At 45.5% G+C, this 24,684-nt stretch overlaps 1 protein-coding gene across 1 annotated transcript in view; it reads right to left on the bottom strand.

Annotated features, from left to right (window-relative positions):
- Nucleotides 1-24,684, bottom strand: part of MTHFD1L (methylenetetrahydrofolate dehydrogenase (NADP+ dependent) 1 like) — a 169,098-nt gene that overhangs the window by 69,294 nt on the left and 75,120 nt on the right. The gene's annotated exons all lie outside the window — the stretch shown is intronic.

The following is a 24,684-nucleotide window of genomic DNA, read 5'->3' as shown; positions in this document are numbered from 1 at the left end:
CCGTAGCACAGCATCTTTACCCCACAGCCACAGGAGACACTACAGGGCTTCGGAATGAACGAGTCCTCCCAGAATGTGCCCCCTTGGCATGAGGATTATTTCGAGCTGAAGACCACCGAGTCCCAGAGGGCTCAGGAAGAGCTTTTACCTCCCTCTGAACTACCGAGAAGAATTTAGACAAAGGGCCTTGTTCAGGAAGAGCATCCTCACTAGGGAAATCTACGGAGATTATGAACTAGGCGTGGTGGTGGGCGGGGCTGCACAGAGCCTGGAGATCAAAGCCCAGCCCCCCCTCATGTCCCAGAGTCTGCATGGTCCAGCAAACACTGTGTTTCCATGTGAATTCCTCCCCTCCGAAGTCCCACCTTTCTACCCATTCTCTTTAATTCAGAAGGGTACATAAGCCCCAGTTCCCTAGCTGTCTGCGAGCCCCCCATTCTTATGGTGTACCCGTCCATATGAAATTATACTTGATTTTCTCCTGTTAATCTGTCCCATATCGACTTAATTCAAGGGTGAAGGAGAAAGCTTTCCTTCCTGATGACACTTATTGTTAGCTATCCCCTTCCCAGCCCCTGGGCTAGCGGTCAAGCCCTCACACACAAAGGAAAGCTGAGAGCCGGCAGCACCTGGGGCTTACTGGAAGTGCGGGGTCTCAGGCCCTGCCCCAGGCCCCCCAGATCCGATGAGCATTTCGATAAGATCCCCAGGTGAGATGATGCCTATTGACATTTTAGAAGCACGCTGCTCCGGGAAAGGAACACTATTAATGGAACAAAAACTACGGTAAATATGTATGAAATACACTCTACACTGACATACAAACAAGGCCGTAAGTTACAACAGAGATACGAATTGGCAGTGAAAATTTTACTAAGATAAGATGAAAACATTCAAAATGTGGAAGAATGAAGACACCTGTTTCCAGCATTCACTGAATACACATACTTTAACAAGTACTACTAAGGAAATAAAAATGATAAAATGTCACACAATTTCAAGCTCTAAACACATCCATCTCTGAGTTACGGTTTCCTTTTAGTATGTCACATGCTCACATCATTTTTATAAAGTAGGTCCACTTCTGCAGTTCTCCTTTAAAATGATCACAGTTTTCTTGTTGTATTAAAAACTTTCAAAATTTATGAGTCTAAGTGGCAGCTTATAATTTTGTTACATTTATGTACCAAGATTACAAATGGTTCCCCCTGTTATTGGACATTTGGGTTGTTTCCAATATAAATAACGCTGCAAAATATCAGTGCGTATGAGCTTTAACCTCTTTCAATTTATATCCTCGGAATAAATTCCCAAGGGTGAGTACAAGGCCAGAGTACGTAAAGAAATTTTATGACTGTTGATATGCTTTGGACATATTGAAAAACATTCCTTTAAAAATATTCAGTTTGGAAGCATCATAGCTGCAAGTCATTGCTTCCTTCATGATATTTTCTTTGAACAAACAATGTAGCAGAATGATTTTAAAAAGTGGAAGGGGCTCCTTGATACACCATATCTGGGACAACTGTAGCGACGTTCTCAGTGGTGGTCAAAGGCTGAGCCGGTTGGCAGTAACATGCCCCTGTCAGCGGTCCCCTGGTAAGACCAGTGTTGACCTGAGTGTGGCGGCGGGACGGCGGACCCCAGGGGAGGAACAGCAAGCTGACTCTGTCAAAAGCCATTACAGTGCGGGCTCGCATTAGGGGGAAAGAGAGACAGCAAGGTCATCAGTACCGGATCACTGGTGGTCACTATCCTGCTGGTCCGTAGCAAAGACAGACCACAGACAGACAGACAGACAGACAGGGTCCAGAATCCCTCCCAGCTGTGCAATCCGTGCAAGTTATTTAACCTACTGGAGCCTCACCGTCCTCACCTGACTTGTCAGGAGGACTAAGTTGCCAATGCTCAAAAAAATGCTGGGCGTCGTTATTACCCAGAGAGCAGATCTGCCACTCGCTAGCAATCATACCCAATTCTTAAGTATGTGTCCAATTCTTGCCATGTCCAGGCATTTTTACCGCCCCTTCTTTTACTGTGTCCAAGCTTCAGCTGGGAGGTTCCACTTCCTGAAATCTGCCCCCGGCCTCTCAGACAGAGTCAGCCGTCCCTCCTGCTCCTCCCAGCCCCCTCCCGGGCTCACGTCTGTTTCTGCAGGTGGCATCCTCATTAGATGTAGGGCTGTCTCCCACGTGGGGGAAGGGACCATGACTTCTTCACCTTTGTATCCCTAGAACCTGACAGTGCACCTGACACATATAAATAAATGAATTAACAAAGGTATAAAGAAACTATCACAGTGGGACTTGGAGCCAGTAAGGATCCAAAGTAAAGGCTATCACTCAGTGGAGATAGGTAGACAGGCACAAAACGCAGAATCAAACAGAATTAAGTATTCTTATGCCTCCCAGACTTCTCTTTTTCTCTTAAAATACCGAACAGTTTTAATAAAAGGTATATATATTATATCTGATAAAAATAGGCCTTCTCATATACCTTGACAGGCTAGCTAAGCTTACATTCATATTTTAGGAGATAGATTGGGAGAAAAAAAACAGTCGTAGCAAAGAGAACTTCGGTTGGGGAAGAAAACAGGATGCAGTAATAAAGGCCCAGGGACTGCGGCTTCCAAATGCAAAGGAAATGTGGAGGCACGTGATGCGTAGAGAACAGAAGCACCAAATTCTTATCCTTTGAAAACATTTCTGCAATTATGAAATCACCATGCTGTTTGCTTTCAAATAATCACGCTGCTGAGGAAAACAGAGAGCATGAGAAAGATAAGCTGATAGGCAACCCATAATTATGAAAGTAAGGAACACAATAGGTGTCATCATTAAGTATGAACTTGGAAATAGACACTGTGAACGGCTGTGTATCTGTGTCTCAGACCCTCAGAGAGACCTAAGCTGTGGAAGGGACAAGCCACTCTTATTGGCAGGCTCCATTTCCTAGGCACTTCCTAGGACCTGTCAACATGAAAAAGCCGCAAGTTTTCCTAGTGATGTGAAATAAGCTTGCATTCCCTTTACTACATTCGCTGCTCCCAGTACATTTTCAAAGGGATACGGGCTAAAGAATTATTTAGCATTGATTTCAACGTGAACTTGTTCTTGACTCACGAAGCAAGCACACTTACCATGACTGAGCATTCCTGAAAAGCATGGAATGTAGACTTCTGAAGGCTGCCTATTTAAAAAGGCGTGCAGGAAAATGTTTGCACATGCCACAATTATTTGTCTTGGCAATCTCTTTTATGAGGGGGTGGGGGTTACAGCTAGTCAGCTTACAACATGAATGAAAACAGGAAACGCTGACTGAGTTATTGTGTAAGCACAGATGCTATTAGATAGTAATTGTGCAGCACGGCTTGATTCAAACTTTAAAAGCCACAATCTGCTCAGAAAGGAAGTGTCAGTGGGTCTGGGGGTGGGGGCGGGGGTGGGAGACGGACCACCTCGGTGAACAAACACTGGGAATAACTGCATGGGAAACAGAGTTCTGGGTGCAGGTGGAGCAGAAACCAACCCCCGACTGCCAGGTGGCTGGCTTTCCAGGCTGATCTGCTAGGACCCCCCCGAGGCATATTGTACAAACTGAACAGAAACAACGACTACACACCACCGGGATACCTGTGCAACACTTCAGTGAGGCAGAGAGGTGACTTTTATACTTCCATCTGCGAATTCTTCTTTAGAAAACCATTCACATCATCACCTCCTGTAGGCAGGCCCCGTAAGTTCCGGGTGCGTACAGTTCTGGAGCCACGAGAGAGCTAACCGCGGGCTCCCTGGTGCCAGGAGAGGCACGTTTCTGGGGTACGTGCCCACTGCGGTGTGCCGGTCCCCCGGATCTACTTCCTGTATTCCACACTCCCAGCCCCTTGGCACGCTACTCGGAAGCCCTTCTGATGAGACACATGCGCCCTAGAATTCAGGGGAAAACTTCATTTCTTCTCATTCATCAATTTGCCAAACTTTCATTTTTTTTGCTTGGCATTTAAACAATCACCTATGTACTCATGTCTTCATTTAGTGAGGAAATGGTACATTTTTAACATGATACAGATGAGAAAAGTTAATTACCCAGTGAAAAAGGAACATCTTTCTGACCTTTCCTTGTTCACTTTTCCTTGTTTGAATTTCCCTTAGTATTTTATACTTTGTACTTCTTTATCATTACTAAGCTGGTAAATTTGAATTCAGTTCTAATTCTTATTTGCTTCTGAATGGTCTCATATTTGGGCACATGTACCAAACCCATTTCCATGGAATCAGAAACTGTGTTAGTCGGTGGTTCTCAACTGGGAACAATTCTGTGCCCAGACTTGGTTTCTAACTGCACGGTGGCCTTGCTGTGATCACACAAAGTAGGTGATCTGGTCTTTGCTATTATGATAGGTCATTCTTTCTCTCTCTTTTTTTTTTGAGCAAATCCAGAAATGTGTTTTCTCTCTCGGAGCAATTCGCTTAGGGATGACACATCATGATCCTCTCTTAGTCCTTGGGCTACATGCCAAGCGGAGCGCTGACCCATGGGCAGCAGCAGGGGGTGGACAGGGGAACTCAGGCAGATCTCCGAGACGGGGAGCTCCGAAGGGCAGCTGCATCTGGGCTTGGCCCCCAGCGCCAGCGGGAACAGGCAGAAGGCAGAGGGCACTGCTCTGCAGTCTGGGCTCCTGAGAGCCAGGAGGCATTTCCCCACCTTCCAGCCAGGTGAGTCCGACCCCAGGACTGGACTTCTCGGCCTCCTGCAGCCCGGCGCCCGCCCTCCCATCCCTGGTTGGGGAAGTGAGCAATGCCACCTCTCTTATCCAAACTGCACATTCCTGTTACCGCCCCCAGCACACAGTGGGAGAAGAGGGAACAAATACTTTAGATCTGGAATTCTCATTTTTGCTTTTACACTGGGGAAAATGCTCTTGGGACTCTGAGAGTTAAACTGAAGCACCAAGATAATTTTTCCTTGGGTTTCTGGCCACTTGACATGCCTGAATATTGTCACCAGAATTGCAAATCGAGTTTCCAGCTTGCTGTGCCACTAAGGGGCCCTTCATTCCATGTGTACTCAGAAGATTAGAACTTTCAGATTTCATAGCCACTTTATAATGGTAATAACTTTTCTTTCCATGATACACACAACAAACATATATAGCAAATATAAAACACATTGAGTTTCCCATTACTTTTGGACATGAACTTGAATTTATGGACTGTTAGGGGTCTTACAGAAGAGCTAGTCCTCACAATCAGCTTGGCTTAAAATGAGTTGAGATAAGAAATACATCTGCTCAGGGCAGATCTTGCTAACTTAATCCTCCAAAGGGTTTCCTGTAAACAGAGGGAGGAATAAAACTGTAGTTTTCATTCCGTCAGCACTTGAATTTCTCACGGCAAATCAGAAATAAAAACAAAACCTCCTGCACAGGAAGAAGTGAGGTATCTGCTGGGCTGGGCTTCGTTCTGAAGTCCTGTGGGCTGTAATTCCTGAGTGATGCTAAAGGAAACGGAGACTGGATTCTTCAAACTGCCCTTTTCTGCCCTAGGTAAACACGTCTCCTCAGCCGCAGCTGCCTGCAGATAAACTCAGGGAAAGTGGAGTTCAAAGTCAAAGAACGACACGAATTCTGAACTTGAGCTCAAGGTGGGCTAGCCTTTGAAGATTTTAATTATTATTTTTTTAATTTACTAGAAGGAGTCTTAACTAAACCAGGATGAATTGTTCAATTAATTACAAGGGAAGCTCACCCTTATTACTACAGTTGAAAAAAAGGGAACTTGATGCAGAACATATTCATTTTAAGGCTCCAACTCATCTTAAGTCTATAAAATTTTACAAAAAATTAAATCCTTTCTGCTGTTTTGGATTTGTCTACTTAATCTATGATCCTCTTTGGCTTTATTAAATGCCTTAGGGTCAAATTTCCATAGTGCATACAAATCAAGTGGGCACACACTAGCACTACAGCAAAAACAAACCAGTAAAAAAAAAAAAGCAAACCAATATTGATAGTAGCACCTGGCCTTCCTCTTTGTTACCTTTTTGTTGATGACAATGTCTGTGCCTATTAGAAAAAGTGTGATAATCTTATGGAACACATGAGAAAGTTATTGAAGATGTATTTGGGGAAAGAGAAAGGAAAGATAAGCAAAGTATGAAAAGGACACAGGTCCACTGGAACCATATGTTTGGGATAGTAATGAAAACTCAGAAAGCACCAGTAATGCCACGGAGCTGTGTTTTGGTGTCAGGACCCAGAATTTCCTTCCTTCAGAGAGTTAATTAGTGACAGACACCGGCTCCCAGTATTTGGAACCATCATGAATCATCTTGTTTTGTAAAGTGATTTTGGCCATAGTGAAATTTAATTTTGGAAAAAATGTCTACATGAAAACGAAGTTATACATACTGTTTTTATCTCCCTTGTAAAAAGCCAACCGAATTAAATTCCTGAATCTGTTACCCAAACAGTTCCTGCCTTTTTGTAGGGATCACCAGCATCTGCCCACCGTGACTGGTAGAAGCAGGGTTTTTAATCCTCCTGTTTGCAGCAAACGCGAGGTGTCCCGCAGTTTTCTGGCTGGAGGCCTGGAACTTTGCATGACTGCATGGGGGGTGGGGGGCTGCTCTCCTGCAGCCCCTGAGAAACGCACGCTCACAGGATAACATGAAGCAGAAACAAGTTCTGAGACACTCGCTACTAACATGCCTTAACCTGAAACACTGGAAAGATGAGCTGGAGTATTTTTTATTGAGCAGTCTATGAACGGACAGCGTTTTGATGGTCGCCAGATGGGAGCAGAATGGGGGAAGAGGTGAGGGGATCAGGAAGTACAAACAGGTAATCACAGAACAGCCCTGGGGGTGTAAAGGACAGTATAGGAAATGGAGCAGCCAAAGAACTTACACTCATGACCCATGAACATGAACCATGGTGGGGGGACTGCCTGAGGGATTGGGGGTGCTGGGTGGAGGGGGGCCAAGGGGGAAAATTGGCACAACTGTAATAGCATAATTAATAAAATATAATACAAAAACCCCCAAGCAAGATAAAAGTATAAATATCACAGGTAAAGATATTTTATCTTAAAGGTTCCCAGGAAAAAGACACCAAAAAATTTGTAACAGCTTTTTCTGCAAGTGTAAAAAACTTAGCAAGGGAAACTATGATTACTGAGTTGAAAACAAAGGAAAATACTGACATTTGTAGTAAGACAACTTTGATTACAGAGGAACTTACTAAAGGCAGAAGGAAAACATTTTAAACATGCAAGTAGACAGATTTATAATACACAATATTTACTAAACACAAGCAGGCAAAGCAGGGGTTTTTGATTTGAAGGTGGAGACCCATAAGTGTGTCACTAAATCAATGCAGAGCAGTCTGTTCTCATCCGTGGGGATCCTTCGAAGACCCCTCAGTGTAAGCCTGAGACCTCAGACAGTACCCCCCACCCTGACATATTTTCCACCCACAGTTCAATGCCTTTTCCAGCTTAACTAAGCCCTTATTGTGCACTGTGGCCGTGACTTTGTGGTCCAAGGTGTGACAGCAATACCAGCATGAATTTCTTTTTTCCTTCGTCACACCTTTACTGACAGAAGAGTCATTCTTACCACAGATCTTAGCAACCTCAGCATGGTTTCATTCTCTCCTTATGAGGCTGAGAACCTTTAGCCTTTTCGCTAAAAGGAAGCACTTTATTATGGCTTCTCTCTGGGAGTCGTAGCATCATCACTCCTGTGCTTTGGGCTCATTAGTACATGAAAAGAGGGTGACTTAAACCCAAGCGCTGTGATACCAGGACAGTCATTCTGATTCCCAAGACAACTAAGTAACTCATCGGAGGGAGTGTCCACCGCTTGGAGACACTGGACAAAGGGATGATTTGTCCAGTGTCTCCACGTTCTGGGTGGGATGGAGCAAGACAACAGATTTCATCTGCTCCTCAGAAGAGAGAGCAATTTAAAACATATGAACCATTTATTTCTGGAATTTCCCACTTAATGTAATTAGACCATGGTTGGCCACGGGTAACTGAAACCGCAGAAAATAAAGCCCTGGATACAGGGTGACCACAGCGCTGGGGGGCAGCCAGCGCCTCACTCATACACGGAAGCTAATGAACAAAATGAACTGACAAGCAATCGAGACAGACTCACAGACAGAGAGCAGGCTGACAGCTGTCTGGGCAAGGGACTTGGATGAGGGGCTGGGTGGGGTGGAGGGAGAGAGAAAACAAAAGGAAAGGAAAAATTCACCCACGTGGATGGCAGTGTGGCGACTGACTGCTGAGAGGCTGGGGGGTGGTGCAGGAGGGGATGGGGGGCTAAATGGGGGGGGGAGACTTGACTTGGGGTGGTGAACACACAACACAGTGCACATATGACGTGTTCTGGAACTGGGCAACTGAAACCTGGGTGATTTTGTTAACCAGTGTGATCCCAATAAATTCAATAAAAAAGGAAAAACCCAATTAAAAATAAGTAGAATAGAAATATTAGTCTATACTGCACATAATAAGAAAAAGTAGTATTTTTCCCATAAAACACCTGATTCAGTTTTCACACACACACACACACACACACACACACGGGTGCACATGCAGTTGTGATATAAAACGTATTTCACACTGTGGGTTTTAGTGGGAACATCCGAGAGTCACTGGTGGAGACCCGACCCGGGCAGATTCCTTCTCTGGGAAGGGAAGAGACGGACCCCCTGGGTCTCCATCCAGGTCTCCAGTCAGGTCTCATCAGGCCCGGCCCCGCCTGCTCGCCGTGGAGGCAGCAGCACAGGCAGCTCACGGGAACAACGCCCCACCTCACTGCTGCCCGCCACTGTGTTTAGTACATTCGGGTCTCAGCCACCGAGCTACTCTCCGTGATGCTGCGGCTCCATCTGTGGGCATCGGGGCAGGGACTGCCCTGCTTTCCGCGTTCTCTTCACTCTGGCATGGACATTAGTGTAAGACAGGCCTGTCCACTGGGATTGGAATATTTTTTTATCCTGAGGACTTGCTTGTTATTGATTTGAGAGAGAGGAAGAAAGAGAGAAACATCAACAGGTTGCCTCCAGTCCACACACTGACTGGGAATTGAACCCACAACCAAGGTGTACATCCTGACCAGGGACCAAACTGCCACCTTTTGGTGCATGGGACGATGTCCCAACCAGCTGAACCACCCCGCCAGGACTGGAATAGGATCCTAAAAGGTTTTGATTTAACAGAACAGATGAGCCCTGGTTGACGTAGCTCAGTGGATTGAGAACTGGCCTGCAAACCAAAGGGTCACTCGTTCGATTCCAGTCAGGGCACATGCCTGGGTTTTGGGCCAGATCCCCAGTGCAGGGTGTGTGAGAGGCAACCACACTCTGATGTTTCTCTCCCTCTCCTTCTCTTCGCTTCTCTCTTTAAAAATAAATAAAATCTTAAAACAAAGAAAAAAAACCATAGGACAAATGAGGACACACTGACAACTCCAGCAACTCACACAAACATTTGTAAAAAACTCAAACTATAGATAACAGCCTTGAAAAGTGGGGAAAAGTGGGGATGTGTCTTTTCATTGGCTAATTTTCATAATAACCTCTTTTTCTTTATAAAATGAATACATTATTAGAAATGTGTCATTAGTGAAATGTTACTGGGAAATCTGATGAGAAGAAGAAAAGAAACCAGGCGCGCTGGCCCATTTTCACTGTACTCTGGGTTCCTGTCGGCTCTCCACAGGCTGACGGGGGGACGATGCCTGCAGAGGTGTAGTTACACGCATTTTGTGAGGAAAGGTAACAGGGACACAGGGTAATTCCCACGTTCCCGCCTCCACCCCATCCGCAAGCCGGGAAGGAGCTGACACCCAAGCTTGGTGCAACCGTCACTTTGTCTGAACAAAGAACGAACCCTCCATTTGCCATCTCTCTCCCCACCCCTTGGCACACCCCGTCTTTCCCGAATCTACAAGCGGCTGCAGCTGGGGTAAAGCAGTTGAAGAAGAATGGTTATTTGTATTATGCAGGAAAATGCTAACTACATATAAATATTTTATTATTATGTTTATCATACTGGTAAAAGGGAAGCATCAAAACAAGGTTTTACGGTGTCCACGGGGCTTGCAAACTTCTGATGCCTGCAGGGCAGTCCCGGCTGTGCCCCCAAAGGTAGCACCTCTACCTCCGTGATTTTATCTTCAGGGTAATGAGTGTCATGGTCTGAAGACTCTCTGGTATCCTGATCTCTCTGATTAACCTAATGCGGAGCACATCCGCAGGCAGTAACATTTTAAAAATAGTATCTTAACTCTGCCTGGCCACAGGTGTTGTCAGAGGGAGTGGTGACAGTGACATGGACCACTTGGCATTACCTCAAACCAGTGTCTGGAAAAACCTCTAGAACTATGTCATGCTGATGGTGGGTCGTCAACTCACTTTTCTATCTGAAGGAGACCTAGTAAAATAAAAGAAGTATCTTGCTTCTCCTGTAGCTAGGTATGGCTGTGTGACCAGTGTTATTAATAAGATACAAACAGAAGTTTTGTGAGTTTGAGGAAGGCTCCTAAAAAGGGAACATGCATTTCTTCCTTACTTCTTATGGCTGGGATTCAGATGTGATGGCTGGGGCTTGTGCAACCATGCTGCAGCACAGAGGCCCTGATGATCAAGGAGCTGCCATTCCAGTCCAGGCTGCCTACCCTGGAATTCTTTTATGTGACAGAGAAATAAATTCCTACTCGCTTTGGGTCACCTTTTTCACTGTTGCTATTATTTGTCAGTGAACATAATCCTAACGGATTCATTCCTACAAATGCAGCCTATTTAGAAACACTATAAAATTTTTTCACTTCTATCACTTCATTATTTGAACATTAGTCAGTGTTTTCCTTCTCTGCATAATAGTAACTTTGGGGCTAAAGTCAAGGTTGTATTTCTAATTTAGAAAAGATGAGAGATTTGCTCAAAATTTTGCTGGTAAAGACGCTGAAAATTTGAAGGCTGAGAGGTGGCCATAAGTCTTTGATAGAGGCCTCAAAGCTACACCGCTGAAGGTCACTGAGTCTGCCTATAAGCTCCAGACACAGGATTAAACCAAGACAGCAGAAACCCGCCTGTACGTCAGCGTGCAGCAGCGGAGAACACACGCGCAGGGCTCCAGGAGGCGCCCTGTCCATGGGCCTTCCAGGTCTGTTCTCGCTCTAAATTCTACCTCCTTTGTGAGTGCGCGTGATACACAAGGAAATGGTTTTTGGAGGCAAAAAAATATACATATATATTTTCATAGTTGTTTTAAATATTTTTTAGAACTTACATCATTACAGTATGACCTGACCCTAGAAAGTAAAAGCGATCCACAGTCAACGAAAAGACTCATGCAACTTTATAAAACAAAGGAAAAAAAAAGACTAAACAAGACGGGGTTGGGGGTCAGGTCACTGGAGTTTGAAACTGAAATGTCTGTGTGCTGACCACTTGAACATATGAAACAAAACTCGTTTATTAGAATGCAAGTGAACACTTCAGCGTGGACTAAGGAGTATTTGGTGGATGAAGAAGCCATCCTCATGGGCCCTGGAGAGGAGGCTACCGGGGGAACCACTGAGAAATCTCAGGGCCACGTTCATTTCTCCCAGTTCCGTCTGCAGAGGCGAGTCACAGCCCGGCTCAGTCGGCCTGATCACCCCCGGTGGCTCTTGTGCGCACCTCCACTGTTCACCCCAAGGGAAGGGGAAGAGTGTGGGTAGCTGTGTGCAAACCATCACTCCTGCTAGGAAGTAACCGAAAGCTCCTGACCCCACAAAACAGCTATTCACACCCAGAGTTAGCTCTAGATCAAGTGAAGACTTGACGACATACTCATGATCGCTGCCGACCTGTAGCTCTAGCCTGGCCTGTCTCCTAAATTCCAGACCCAAGGGCCCCCCCCTCCCCCCCACGCATAACTAAGACATAGCAGCCTTCCTCCAGGCACCACCCCGACTCAGCTCCTTCCCAAGTCTTCCCAGTCAGCAACTCCTATCAACCTGGTGCTGATGTGGGTCATGTGTTCGTGCTTCTCCACACGTAAGGTGTCAACAAAGCATCCTGCTCTTTCTGTGTGTTTCAAATGGGTCAGACTGCATTTATAACTAACTCCACAACCTGCGTTTTCCTTCCACAGGGAAATATCTTGCACTGGAAATACCCAGACGGTGTACAGCAGCCTCATCTCTAATTGCCGGCGGAGTCCTGTCCTGGGGGCAGAGTCCCACTGAATGAGACCTACACCTTCCCTGCCCCGCACTCTCTTCAGGGAATGACCTATGTGATGGGGTGGGGGGTTGGAAAGAAACCCCGTCTTCTAGTGGAGTCGGTAACAACTCTCATAATCACCTGGAAGTCCTCATGGGTTAGAAACCCTGACTGATTTGTAAGGATGTTGAGACTAACTCCAGTCTATCCCCTCTCCCTTGTCTCCATGCTGACTGGCCAGTCTCCCACCTCTGACCCACGTCACTGGACTGTATCTGGAGTGAGCTTCAAGGCTTGCTTCAAATGATATCTCAGGAGAGCCTTACTGGAACCCCTATTTAAAAATTGTCAATTTATCTCCACCAGTCATTGAAAGCATAACATTTCCGATTATCATTTATTCCCTTCCAAGATGACCCCATGCAACCATGAAATTCATCTCCCCATGTCTTAGGTCCTGGGTTGACTGCCCTGGACACCCACCAACACACTTCCGCCCACGTCCATTCACTTGTCTGTGCACTGGGCCCCAGCTGTTTCTCCTTGCGTGTCCACTTAGTTCACACTCTTCACGTCAATTTTTCCTTGTTTAAAACACCTGCCAGGTGTGTGTGTTAAATGTAACACACACAAATTGCAAAAATTTCAAGAATACAAAAAAAAAAGGGGTAGAAAGTGAAAGTCACCATGAATGTGTTTCCCCCAGATAAATAAAAGCAATCGTTTGATTGCTTCCTTCAAACCTTTTCATCACATGTAGTAGGAACTTAGTACATTTTTTAAAAATGAGAAATATATTTGTTTTACAACTCAATTATTTTATATTTCATAAACACCTTTACAAGTACCAAATAAATCTATTATATAATAATACTAGCCCTGGCTGGTGTAGCTCTGTGGATTGAGTGCAGAACTGCAAACCACACAATTGCAGTTTGATTCCCAGTCAGGGCACATGCCTGGGTTGCAGGCCAGTTTCCAGCAGGGGACCCACAAGAGGCAACCATGCATTGATATTTCTCTCCTTCCCTTTTCCTCTACAGGTAAATGAATAAAATCGTAAAAAAATAATAATACTAAACATTTTTCTCTTTTCTTGGAGCTCAAGTTTTAATTTTTCACATCACAAAATTTGATCTTTATTCTGAATATATTGTGATACACTACTCTAAAATTTATGTTTTAAAAATAATAGCCAAATGTTTGAATATCATTTAATCATCAGTTCATCCATTTGCCACTGATCTGAAATGTGACCTATTAATTTTTAACTAAAATGAAATAGTCTACTTAAGGATGGTACAAGTTTTGGATAGAAGTTTTTTGCATGTGTCTGTCTCTATTATTGGAGCAGTATTATCTTGTTCTGAAATCTAGAGTTAGGTAAGTCACCCACTATTATTACAGTTATTTTCTTGCCTATCTGCATGAATCTATTCTAGAATCTAGACACATATGGTTACTAATGTAACTGGGAAGCTCATCTTCCCCCATAGCAGTTCTGGTAACTACACAGCGTAGTATAGTACTGAACAGCATGGCATGGTCCAGTACAGCGACTTTATGGTCACTTACATCTCAGTTGGACAGAGGAATAGTGACTGTTTAGCACCGATTAGTCCCGAGGACATGGTGAGTGACTCACCCATGATTCAGTCTTGCTCTGTGTCTTTCAATAAACTTTTATGGCTTTTCTTCTACAGGCTCTTTTGTCGTTACACTTATTCCCAGGTATTTATAGTCTTGGGGATGCAAAAAACAGGATATTTTCCCCATTACAGCATCAGACTTTATTGTTGATATAAAAGAAAACTATTCATTTTTACATATTTACATTGCATCCAAGTAGCCAACCAAAACTTTTATTGCTTAAAATAAGTGTCTTGAATTTTTTTAGTTACACAATCATACGACATGCACACACACACAGAAGAAAAACCTGCCTCTTCCTCTCCAATATTTATACTAATTGTTCCTGTTTTAGGACACTGGTGAGGACTCCCCAGTGACGTTGAATGCAGCGGGGACTTGCCTGCCGTGTTCCTGGACGCATCAGCGTAACTCTGCTTCACTAGTTAATGAGGCTGGTTGTCAGCTTGTTTCACCATTGCATTGAAATTCTTCTGTTGCAAGAGGTCTTCCTCTACCATTCCACGGAGATGCCTCTGTCACCTCTCTAGTTACTTTGCCTGCTTTATTTTGAACTGCATTCCCAAGTACTTTGTCATTCACACAATTATTTTGAGCCTTAGGTAGTTTTAATTGATATTACTTGTATCAAAGCATTAGTGGTTAAAACGACATTTGTGGTTGAGGCTGGTAAGAGGCCGAGACTTTCAGAGAGCAGGAATATTTGGTGCATCCTTCTCTGCCCCCCAAAAGAGGTGCAAGGCCCACGGAAGGATCCTCTGTTCTTTAGTAGTGACCAGCTCCCTAACAGTCCTTACTCAAAATTCTACTTTCTTTGTATGAGAACAGCAATAGAATATCGCAATTATGGAAACACTGCTAAAAGCTTAAAAATAACCTCATCTAATTGCAGTTCTCTGAGCTGCGGTTTATATATTAGGTGAGAGTCATTTGAGTCTCTCCAGGCTAAAAGTTCTCAGCCAAGCTGGAGTCAGAGAGAAATCATATATTGCAAATTTAAAAGTCATTGTGCAATGAATATTTTTAAAAAGTTCTCTAAAAGACTATGCAGTTTATGAATTTAAGACTCAAGTTTAACCTCTGCCTCACATTCTAGAATCATTGTAAGTTAACTCTCACAGCAGTAATCTCTGCAGGACAATGTTTTGACAAGGGTCCTATTTTAACTCCACGTTTTACCATGCTAAGCAGAACTACATTATGAGCCCGCTATTCCTTGGAATATGTATATAAATCGTAAGTAGGGATGGGCTAGATATCTCACTGAAAATAAATTTGCATTTTGTAAATGCAAACAAACAGTCAAGGTCAGGTTAGACATTTCCCTAAAGTTCAAAACATCTTTTATTACTTTATTCAAAACATTTTACTCTTTTTATTGAATTGCTCTTTTAATAAATTTACTTAATTACTCCATCAACGAACCACTGGGTGAATATCCTTAACTCACCATAAAAAGCCTAGTGGAAATTCAAACACGTTTACCAGGAGATAAGGCCTTCAGTAAACGCATGTGTAAAAATAGTTTTTTATCCAAAAAAGCATTTATTCAGTGCCTGTTCCTTGCTATGCACAGGGCAACGGGGTGATGATAGGGACGAGAAGAAATGTTTAGAAAGTGGTAAAACCCCTTCTAACAGGGACTTAGGTTCAAATTCCTGCTTCCCGCTGGCACTAGCTGATTGCCTCTGAGCAACTGCTGACTCGAGCTAATGAGCGTTTGCTTTCCCCACCCATAAAACGGGGGTCATTCCGGTAACTACTTGCTAGGGTCATTACCACTCCTACAAACACATGCATAGCACCTGGCAGGCCCTCAAGGAAGGTAAACTCTTGTTCCTTCCAACAAAGACTTGTCCCTGCCAGGACCTGCCCCATGCGGTTTCCACGCGTCGTTTCTGTCCAGTTGTCTCATGTGTTAGGTCGTGTTGTTCCCCTGGCTTTACAGATAGGAGACTGGGGTGTGGGGTGGCTGCCAGCTCCCGGTGGCCAGGGGGCACCTGCTCTCTGGGGTTGGGGGGAGCTGCCGACATCAGGTGAATGGGGCCAGGAAGCTGGCGTCTTGCCATGGGCAGGACCACCCCACCCAGGGGCTTGCCCCTTGCCACTCACAATTTCCCCCCAGACACTCCTGGAGTTGAAAAACCTGTTCAGGATTATATGAACCTCGAACCCTTCCCCCAGTCTGTTTTACATAAAAATGCAAAGTATTTCTTCAAGCTGTGGATATGCACTGAACGTTCAAGGGACACATACACGCGTGGACATCGAGGGAAGGTTAACCTTCGTTTTCTGTAGAACTCTGTCAAGAGTCGCTCACTTTTTCAGAAAACCGCATCACCAAAGCAGTCACCACTTGGGCCACCCGAGATGCCAACGACACAGGAGTCCTTCTGCACCTGCCTTTGGGGCTGGGCCATGCACTGACCCAGGCGCAAGCCCCTGACCACTCAGAATATCTTCTCGAGGAGCTGCAATAGGTATTTCTCCTAAGGAACACACACTGAAATACAAACTGTCATCATAAAGTGCTTTTATAGCACAGCTAACACATTACATTGGTTTTTGACATTGTATATAAAAAGTCGCAGTACCCGAGTTTCACTGTGGCACTTTCAATAAGAGGAAAAGGGCGTGTTATGTTGAGGACATGCTGGGCTACAGAAGTTGCTCGGAGTCCCAGAGCTGGACAGAGTCAGGATGGGAACCGGGGCTGTGCCCAGAACCCAAGCTGATCACACTTATACTTGTAAGGTGAAAATTTTCCCGACTGCTCCCTACCTCTATGGGGTTCTCTGACTCAGGGGGACGTGGATTAGGCCTTTACTCAAAGGCTGGGGACAGTCAGTGAACAAAAGCGGCAAAGTCCCAGGGCTGAAGTGGATTCCTATCCGAGGGGCAAACGCACTGCAGCTGGCGAGGCAGAGGGGGGTGGTGACTGGGGGTGGTGGTGCTCTCTCAGCTGCATGGGCACCGAGGCCCCTCTGACAGTGAAGCAGAGATGCGAAGAAAGAAAGGGAGCAAACCATGCATTACGAGAGAGCTTTGAGTGTGTGAACAGCACGTGCAAAGGCCCTGATGTGGAGGGCGGCCTGATGTTCTCCAAACCAGGGGCTAGCAGACTGAGGGAAGGGAAGGCAGGGGGAGGTGAGGTCAGAGGGTGGGTGTATTCCTTTTTCTGTTGAGCCTGATGATAAAAACCTCCACTGTTACCTTGACGATGAATGATTTTTTCTTCCTATCACAAACACGCCTTTGGGTTAATTTACATTCAATGAACATATTAGCCACATAAATACAAATCAAATAGATAAGCTGGGGTATTTAGCATTCCAGGTAAAAAATATTCTAAGTATCTTATAAAAATATGAAAGTAAATAGACAATGTGCAGCATTTGGCTATAAAATTAAACCCTTTCTTTTCAAAGTTCCAAGGGACCTTTTACGACAAATGTTCAGAACTGAACAACATGGGCAGGAGTAGAGATTTCCACTTCTCCAGAAAGACCGGGCACCACTGCTGGTGCCTGTTAACGAAGAGTGGGGGACGTCTGGAGCACCCCCACCCCCCTTCGGCCAATAGGCAGAACTGGAGAAAGAATCTTTAGGCTCCTCTTTCTCAGGGAGGCAGAGCAGACGGTGCCCCTCTTGCTGCCCAGGTGAATGGGTTTCAGCGGTTCCAGAAGCAGGTCCCAGCAGAGAACAGCCAACTGCCACCTGCACTGGCCCTGAACACTCGGGGGTACAGGAGGAGAAGGGGAGCAGAGTTTCTGAATGACTTATATCTACCGAGGCTTCTTGGCCCCCCTTTTTAGGGTTGGGGCTGACAACTACCTCTGAAAGAAGAGGAAGAAGAATTCCACAAATTGTATAAATTAAGGAAAAGGGTTCCCAGAAACAAACACAGGTTCTAAGATTAAAGACCCAAATGTATGAGCCAGTATTTGACAAGCTAATATAGATGAATCTCCATGATTCCAAAAGCAGAAATCACGGGTAGGGGGAAGGGCTGGAAAGAGAAAGAGGTGCGATGAACACATTTAAAAGAGAAGCCACACATGGAAGGAAAGAGCTGTAATACATAATGGCAACATATTCCTATTCAGGATATATTTAAAACAGCTGTACATTTATAAGAAAAAGCCAAAAGACCCCCTGCCCCCAAACAGGCAATTCACAAGTGCTCCGAAATGTATCTACATGTGCTTACATTCACAGCTATAACGAAGTACCATTCACTGCCATCAGGCTGGCAGGAGTCTGAAAATCTAGTCATACAAATGTGGGGAAGAACAGGGAGAAATCAGAAATCTCATGAATCACTGCTGGTAAGAGAAACCGGTACTTTGAAGACCAGTTTGGCTTCATCTGTTAAGTTGATTCGAGCACACTTATGAACCCCCCAATCTCACCCCGCGGGACAGACCCCGGAAAGTGCTTTGTGCATCCTATTCTCAGAGACAGGAAACAGGCTTGGTCCCTGTTGCCTTGTTCGTGATCCAGAATGCTGGGAGGAACCCGCACGCTCCCCAGAGAAGAACGCACGACCACGCATGACCACACGTGCCACGTGCACACTGGAGATGCCGCCGCCGCGGCAACCAGGGAAGCTTCTCTGAGCGCAGCTGCTCGGATCTGTGCAAAAAGGTGACCGCGAACGAAAAGGAGGACGTTCCAGAGCAGGGCAGATTCAAACTTTCTTTCTCCCTTTTTTTAACATTTAAAAACCAATCAGAAGAAGAGCATTTCATCACACGTGAAAACTATATGAAATGCAAATGCCAGAGCCCATAAATAAAATGTTCTGGAACGCAGCCGCCTTCGTTCGTGCCTGTTCGACCCACGCGCTATCTACGCTCCAGCAGTGGAATTTCTGCACGGAGACAACGCCGGGCCTCCCAGAGCCAAGAATATTTATTATCTCACCCTTTCAGCAAAGGTTTGCTGACCCTGCTATAGCACAACGCTGAGAGCAACATTTATTAGCACATAAAATGTTCAGACATATTAAAAATGCTACAAAAACATGCCGCAGATCTGTGGTCCCCGCATTTATGGGCTGAGGTGCCCCCTGAGCTCAGAGGCACTGTGGGACGCGTTCCGTTTTGAGGGGAACTCAGCCCTGCTTCGCTTCTGGTGGGCAATGTGAGTTCCCTTAGCCTGAGGTGGCTCACCACCCTCACCATCGTCGCTCCGTGTGCCTTTCAACGACGTCATATGTTTGCGAAGCCAAATTCTAGGTGGTTGCTGCAGTCAAAAGTGAGAACTGCGTGAAAACCAATGTGCAACAGGAACTGAGGTTCAAAGTGTCGACTGATCCTGGGATTGAAAGGTTGTTCGGTGCCCGGCAAGGACACCCATCTCATTAATTAAGTTATGGTGGCTGATTCGGAACGAGATACTGTTTTCTCCTGGAGGGTCCCTACATTCTCTGTTCAGACAGCTGCTCAGTTGCTAGGAGATTTACCCGTGAAGTCATTTGGACCCAACTACTCAATGAATGGAAGTTGTAGGTGTTTCCTTTGGCCTGGGGTGCTCCGGAAATTCCTGAGATGCTGGTGTCTTGATCGGAGGAAGTCTGAGCATCTGTTGTAGACCTTGCATGGGGGCCTGTGTATGCGATACAAGTAGAAAAGCACACTCGGAAGTGGTACCCCCATCCCCCAAATCAGGATGGTGGCTTCTAGAGAAGCAGAGAGGGAACGAAAGGGTGGGTCATAGGGACCCGGACCCAGTCTCTAATGTTTTATTAAAAAACACTAGCCCTGGCTGGTGTAGCTCAGTGGATTGAGCACAGGCCTGCGAACCAGAGGATCGCGGTTCAATTTCCAGTCAGGGCACATGCCTGGGTTGCAGGCCAGTTCCCTGCGGGCCAACTCCCAGCAGGCGATGCACAAAAAAGCAACCATACACTGATGTTTCTCTCACTCTCTCCTTCCCCTCTAAAGGTAAATAAATAAATAAAATCTTAAAAAAAAACACTAAAGCACACAGCAGTATGCTATGATTTTGACAAAGCTGAGTGGAGGGAGCATGGTTGTTTATTATATTAACCCACATGCTTTCCAGACTACTATATTCTGGAAATACGTACTCAGAATATTTCACCTTTGGGGGCAGGGGTGAGACAGGGTAGCTGATGGAATAAAAGAGGGCCACACTCTGCTACAACAGCTTGGGAAGAGAAAGGTGGGGCTGAATCGAGGCCAGCAGAGACAGTGGGGGGAGAGCGACGCTGTGTGCCAAGCTATGGGAGAGAAATCAGAATCCCTGAGACAATAAAAAACAACCTTCGCTTGCTCTTCTTTCCTTGACAGAAAGCTTACCAAACACTACTGGTGTTTAGTAGTTTCCTGAAGGTTAGCTTGCGACCTTCATCCAGGGCCTCCAATAATTCTGCCCCTTTCACCTTCGGTTTAATTGCAAACACGATCAGTAGAGAAAAAAAATCGGAAGTAAGTATAATAAAGACGCGTGGACTGTGGGCCGCGATTGGTGTTTCTAAATAATGTGAACAGGGTGAGGTCTGGGAGAATTAAAGCTTTGAGAGCTGGACGGTCACTTGACATTAGATTTTTTTTTTTTAACAGTAGATGAAATCACAGGAATGTTTGGTTTGGTTTTCTCCTACCAAAATAAAGGAATATTAAAAATTTCATAGCAGTAAAAATGGAAACAGGAGAAGCCAGTAACGGGGTGTAACAGAGTGGCACAGTGTCCCGAAGCCCAAGGAGAAAGATTTAAAGGTGTTGGCCAAGGTGGGGTGAGGGGAGGAGAGAGCAGAGTGTGACTCCGACAGATAACCTTTCTCAGCAATGCATGGGGGAAAGCTCTTTAACATAGTGAGAAGAAAAAAGAACCCAAAGTATTCTACCATTGTTGGCACATTTCCCTATCTATCGGTGGAATATAATTATATTGGCACGATTTTTAAATGTGACTGCTACAGACAGGTCATCTGAAACGAATTACTTTTTAATGGGTGGCTGGGAACCAGAGAGAGAGAGGCGAGACAATCACTGCAGGCAGAAGAGCCAGGGATCATCTGCACAGGTGAGAGGAGCCCTGAGGGCGCATCTCCCGCCGCTGGGGCCTGGGGTGGGGGGGCGGCTGAGTGGTGGCAGAGTCTGTGTTTCATTACCTAAGCTCCAGCTGCATCTTCTGTAAGGTGGAGATAATGAGAGCCATCCCACAGAACTGCTTAAGGATTAAGTGACCGAGTCTGGGACATCTTCAGCAGAGGGTTCAAGCTCAGAACAGCTCAGAGAATGGGAGCATTAATAACGAAAATATTAACATGGCTTTGTTTCCCAACCCCACTGAATTTGTCTTGGAATGGCTATGGCTACCCATTCTGATCTCTAAATCTTAATCCGCAAATGCACAAAGGCAAGCCCGCTGCATGATTTAAATGCGGGCATGATCTAATCTTTCTTTTCTGCCGCCTCGTCTGCTCACGTACCCAGGCAGCAGTGGGGGGATCCAGCCTGGGTTTGTGTAAATTGTCCAGACAGCCAGGAGAAGACTCATTCAATTAGGCAACTTCCTGACATGCACTTAGGATCAGCGCGCGCGATGTCGAACGTGCCTGGAACATTGAAAGGCACCAGGTCTTCCCATGGATCGCTGCGAAGAGTAAGGTTAAACAGCACACCACATCCACTAGGCATGAGACGCAGACCCTGGTCCTTTATTTTTTTACGTCGTGAACACCTTTGGAGAATCAAATGAGAATTGTGGAGCTTTTCTGTGGTGTGTATATATTATTAAAAATTGTGATTATATTTAAATTAATTTTAGTGTTTTGAAATTTGTAATTTTATCCTTATAAGTTATATTATTCATATAATTAGGCATGTAATTATGGGAGGGGGTGGCTGGTGATCATCGGTTAAGAAACCCCTGGCTATAAAACTGTGGGCTGCATCCCAGCGGGCAGGCAAGGTAGCCATTCAAGACTGGGATCAAAATCAAATTAAGGGAACAGAAAGTAAAACTTGAAAACTATGGTTCATGTGTAAGTTTGAAATCCCCAACAAATAGTTTAAATATGAGATCAGTTTTAAAAGCATAGGAACTCATTGTTATTCTTTCCTTCCTTTCTTTTTTCTTTTTTTCCTTAAGAAGAACACATAATTGGGGCTGGATGCCAAAACAATGTTTTGCCTCGACTGCATTTATTGCGGCAGAGTGGATTCCCCCGGGGCCCGTGAACTAGAGCAGAAACAGGACTCACAGTGACCACAGCACTTTCCCCAGATTCTCATGATGTGTTTGCTCTAGTCTGACAAATTTCTGCAATTAATTAAATAAACTTTACTCTGTTGTGGGTCTAAGTGGAGTATTGAGTCCATTACGGCAAAGGAATTACTGCAGAGTAGACAAAATAATTCCTTATGTGTGTTGGGATGGAACAAAAAGCTAGATTAAGCCAGGAGTACAGAGAAAGTTCTATCTAAGAGATGCCCATCGTGTCTCAAGGTTCTTAGTTAATCAATATGGCCCTTCATCTCCTAAGTGCACTGGACTCGCCAGTCTGAGATTCTGCTGACAGGCCCGTCTTTCGCCCCCCATTACAGGGCAGAGTGGGCGGGAAATGTGCTTCCCGCCTCCCACCGCAGATTACTCGACATACAGCAGAAGCTCAATAAGTATGGCCTGAGATAAATGACTTCAAAGACTTAAATGGTTATTTTCAATGACGGCTTTTCTGGGTATTACAGAGAAGTGAAATTGCTAGATGATTTTCTCTTTTTAATTTTTACCCAGAAATTCTATCAGATTGCTCTTTTTCTGTGAACTACCTTTTCAAACCTGTTGCCCATTTTTTACTGGATTGTTTTTTCCCCTTGTCAATCTGTAGCCCCTGGTGAACGCTGTTCATTTGTCTATTATCTGTGTAAGTGATTTCTTCCAATCAGTCACTTGCTTTTTAACCTTATATCTTTTATCCTACAATATATAATTTATTTTTTAAATGTATCCCAAATTATCAATCTTTCTCTTTTGGGTTTGAACTTTTTATATGTTTAGACAGGCAGTGCCCTGTAAACAATGACTAAGGACATAGGTTCCTCCTCAGCCTTCAGATAAACACACGCCACTGCATTTCGCTTCTGCAGAAGGATGTTAAAATGGGGCCAAAGGGTGAGGCTAGACCCAGCAGCACTGGCAAAGAGACTGTTTGAAAAGAGACTCGTGCATCCCTTAGCCCAACAGCCACCTGCAGGTTTCAAAGGGTTGACAAGGTTAGAAGCCTTCCTTTCTTCAAAGGAAATGGTCTGCGTGAGGAGTCCCACTTCTCACCTCCCAGTGGGAAGGACGGAGCTTCTCCCTGCTTCCTGGGCTAGAGGTGGAGTCACTCTTTAGAAGTGACTCAGTGGTGTCTCTGCCTCAGGGGGGAACAGTGGGGGACCGGGGCACAGTGGGAGGAGTCTGCTGGCCGAGAGCCCATGGCAGAACAGAGGGTCCTGCAAGAGACTCAGCTGCGTGCACAGAAAGCCGGTGGGAGGCCAAAGGTATGTGGTACCTGCAGACCAGGTGGGGCAGCAGCACTAAATAAAAGGAACACTGCCCAGAGGGCCTCTGCTGAGAGTGAGGGGCCTCAGCTGGAAGAGGGCGGCTGGTCCGAGGCCACACAGAGAGCTGTATGTTCTGCAGACGTCATCAGCATCCACCCTTGAGGATGCTTTGCCATGGTAACGCGTATCCCATAAGTATGCACTGCCACAGTAAGGACGGGTACAGAGGCAGAGAACTCGTCAGCACAAGATAGCGTGCTTTTTTCTAGAAGCTCTTTTATTTGTGGACTGAATACATTAGAACAGCCCCTTCCCAAAAGCACCCAGCTTTTCAGTGCCCGTCTCTGCCCCGCCTCCTTGTGCATTAGCGCCACCATTGCGCCCTGATCAATTGAGTGAATCCATTTACGCAGCGTGTCTAGCCACTCTCCTCGGGGCCTCGGTACTGAAGACGCCAAGTGCATGGGAGCTGCACAGCACAGGCCTTTGAGGAATGAGCTGTATAAATCCTCCTTTGCCGCTGACTGTGTCTGAAAGGAGCCCCTGAGCAGCCGAGCAGCCCCGAATGGACTTTATAAAAGTGCCCAGCTAAGTTCTTCTGTCTGGCAGAATCTTTCTAATAACATAACTCACTTCTGAGTTTGATAGGCTGAGGACTGGTGTGAAAGACGCGAGCGGTAAAAGGACATTACCTGTCGGCCTTGAAAATCTGTCAGTGCAATCCCTCAATGTCGAGATAAGGGCTCACTGCATGGATCCCTGCTGGTCTGTCTTTTGTTTTGTCACAGCCTTACTATCACAGGGGTGGGGGGCGGGGTGACCCTGGCACTGACTGCGCAAACTCTGTGGCAGCTGCCCCCTCTTTCTGGCTGGAATACCCAACAAAAGCCAGAGAAACAGGTACCACAAAGGAGAGCTTGACAGCAGCAGACGTTTGAAGTCCTGCCAGTGAGAAGTTCCACGTGGACTGGCCGGGACTCTTGCCTCTATTAGGCCACCAGACATGCACTTGGATTCGAGGGAGAGCCAACTGGTTTCATTTTCAGTTATTAATAGTACTACTACTGCGAATAATGGTTAACACTGAATGGGCACCGTCTCCTGGCAGGTTACAAACACCACCAGACAGGGCACTCCCCGAGCGCAGGGGCCAGGTCTACTCTGCTCGGCGCTGCACCCCCGGCTCTAAGTCGCATGCCTTGCATACAGTGGGTTCTCAGTATCTGCTGAATGAATCATCTCATTTTCACAATAAGTCTATATGTTTTCGCAATAAGTCTGTAAGGT

The sequence above is a fragment of the Sturnira hondurensis genome, unplaced genomic scaffold (genome assembly GCF_014824575.4).
Source record: "Sturnira hondurensis isolate 20B ecotype Veracruz unplaced genomic scaffold, ASM1482457v3 Scaffold0000167, whole genome shotgun sequence".
Lineage (NCBI taxonomy): Eukaryota > Metazoa > Chordata > Mammalia > Chiroptera > Phyllostomidae > Sturnira > Sturnira hondurensis.
The sequence above is the reverse complement of the archived record's forward strand: the minus strand, read 5'-3'. Positions and strand labels throughout refer to the sequence as shown.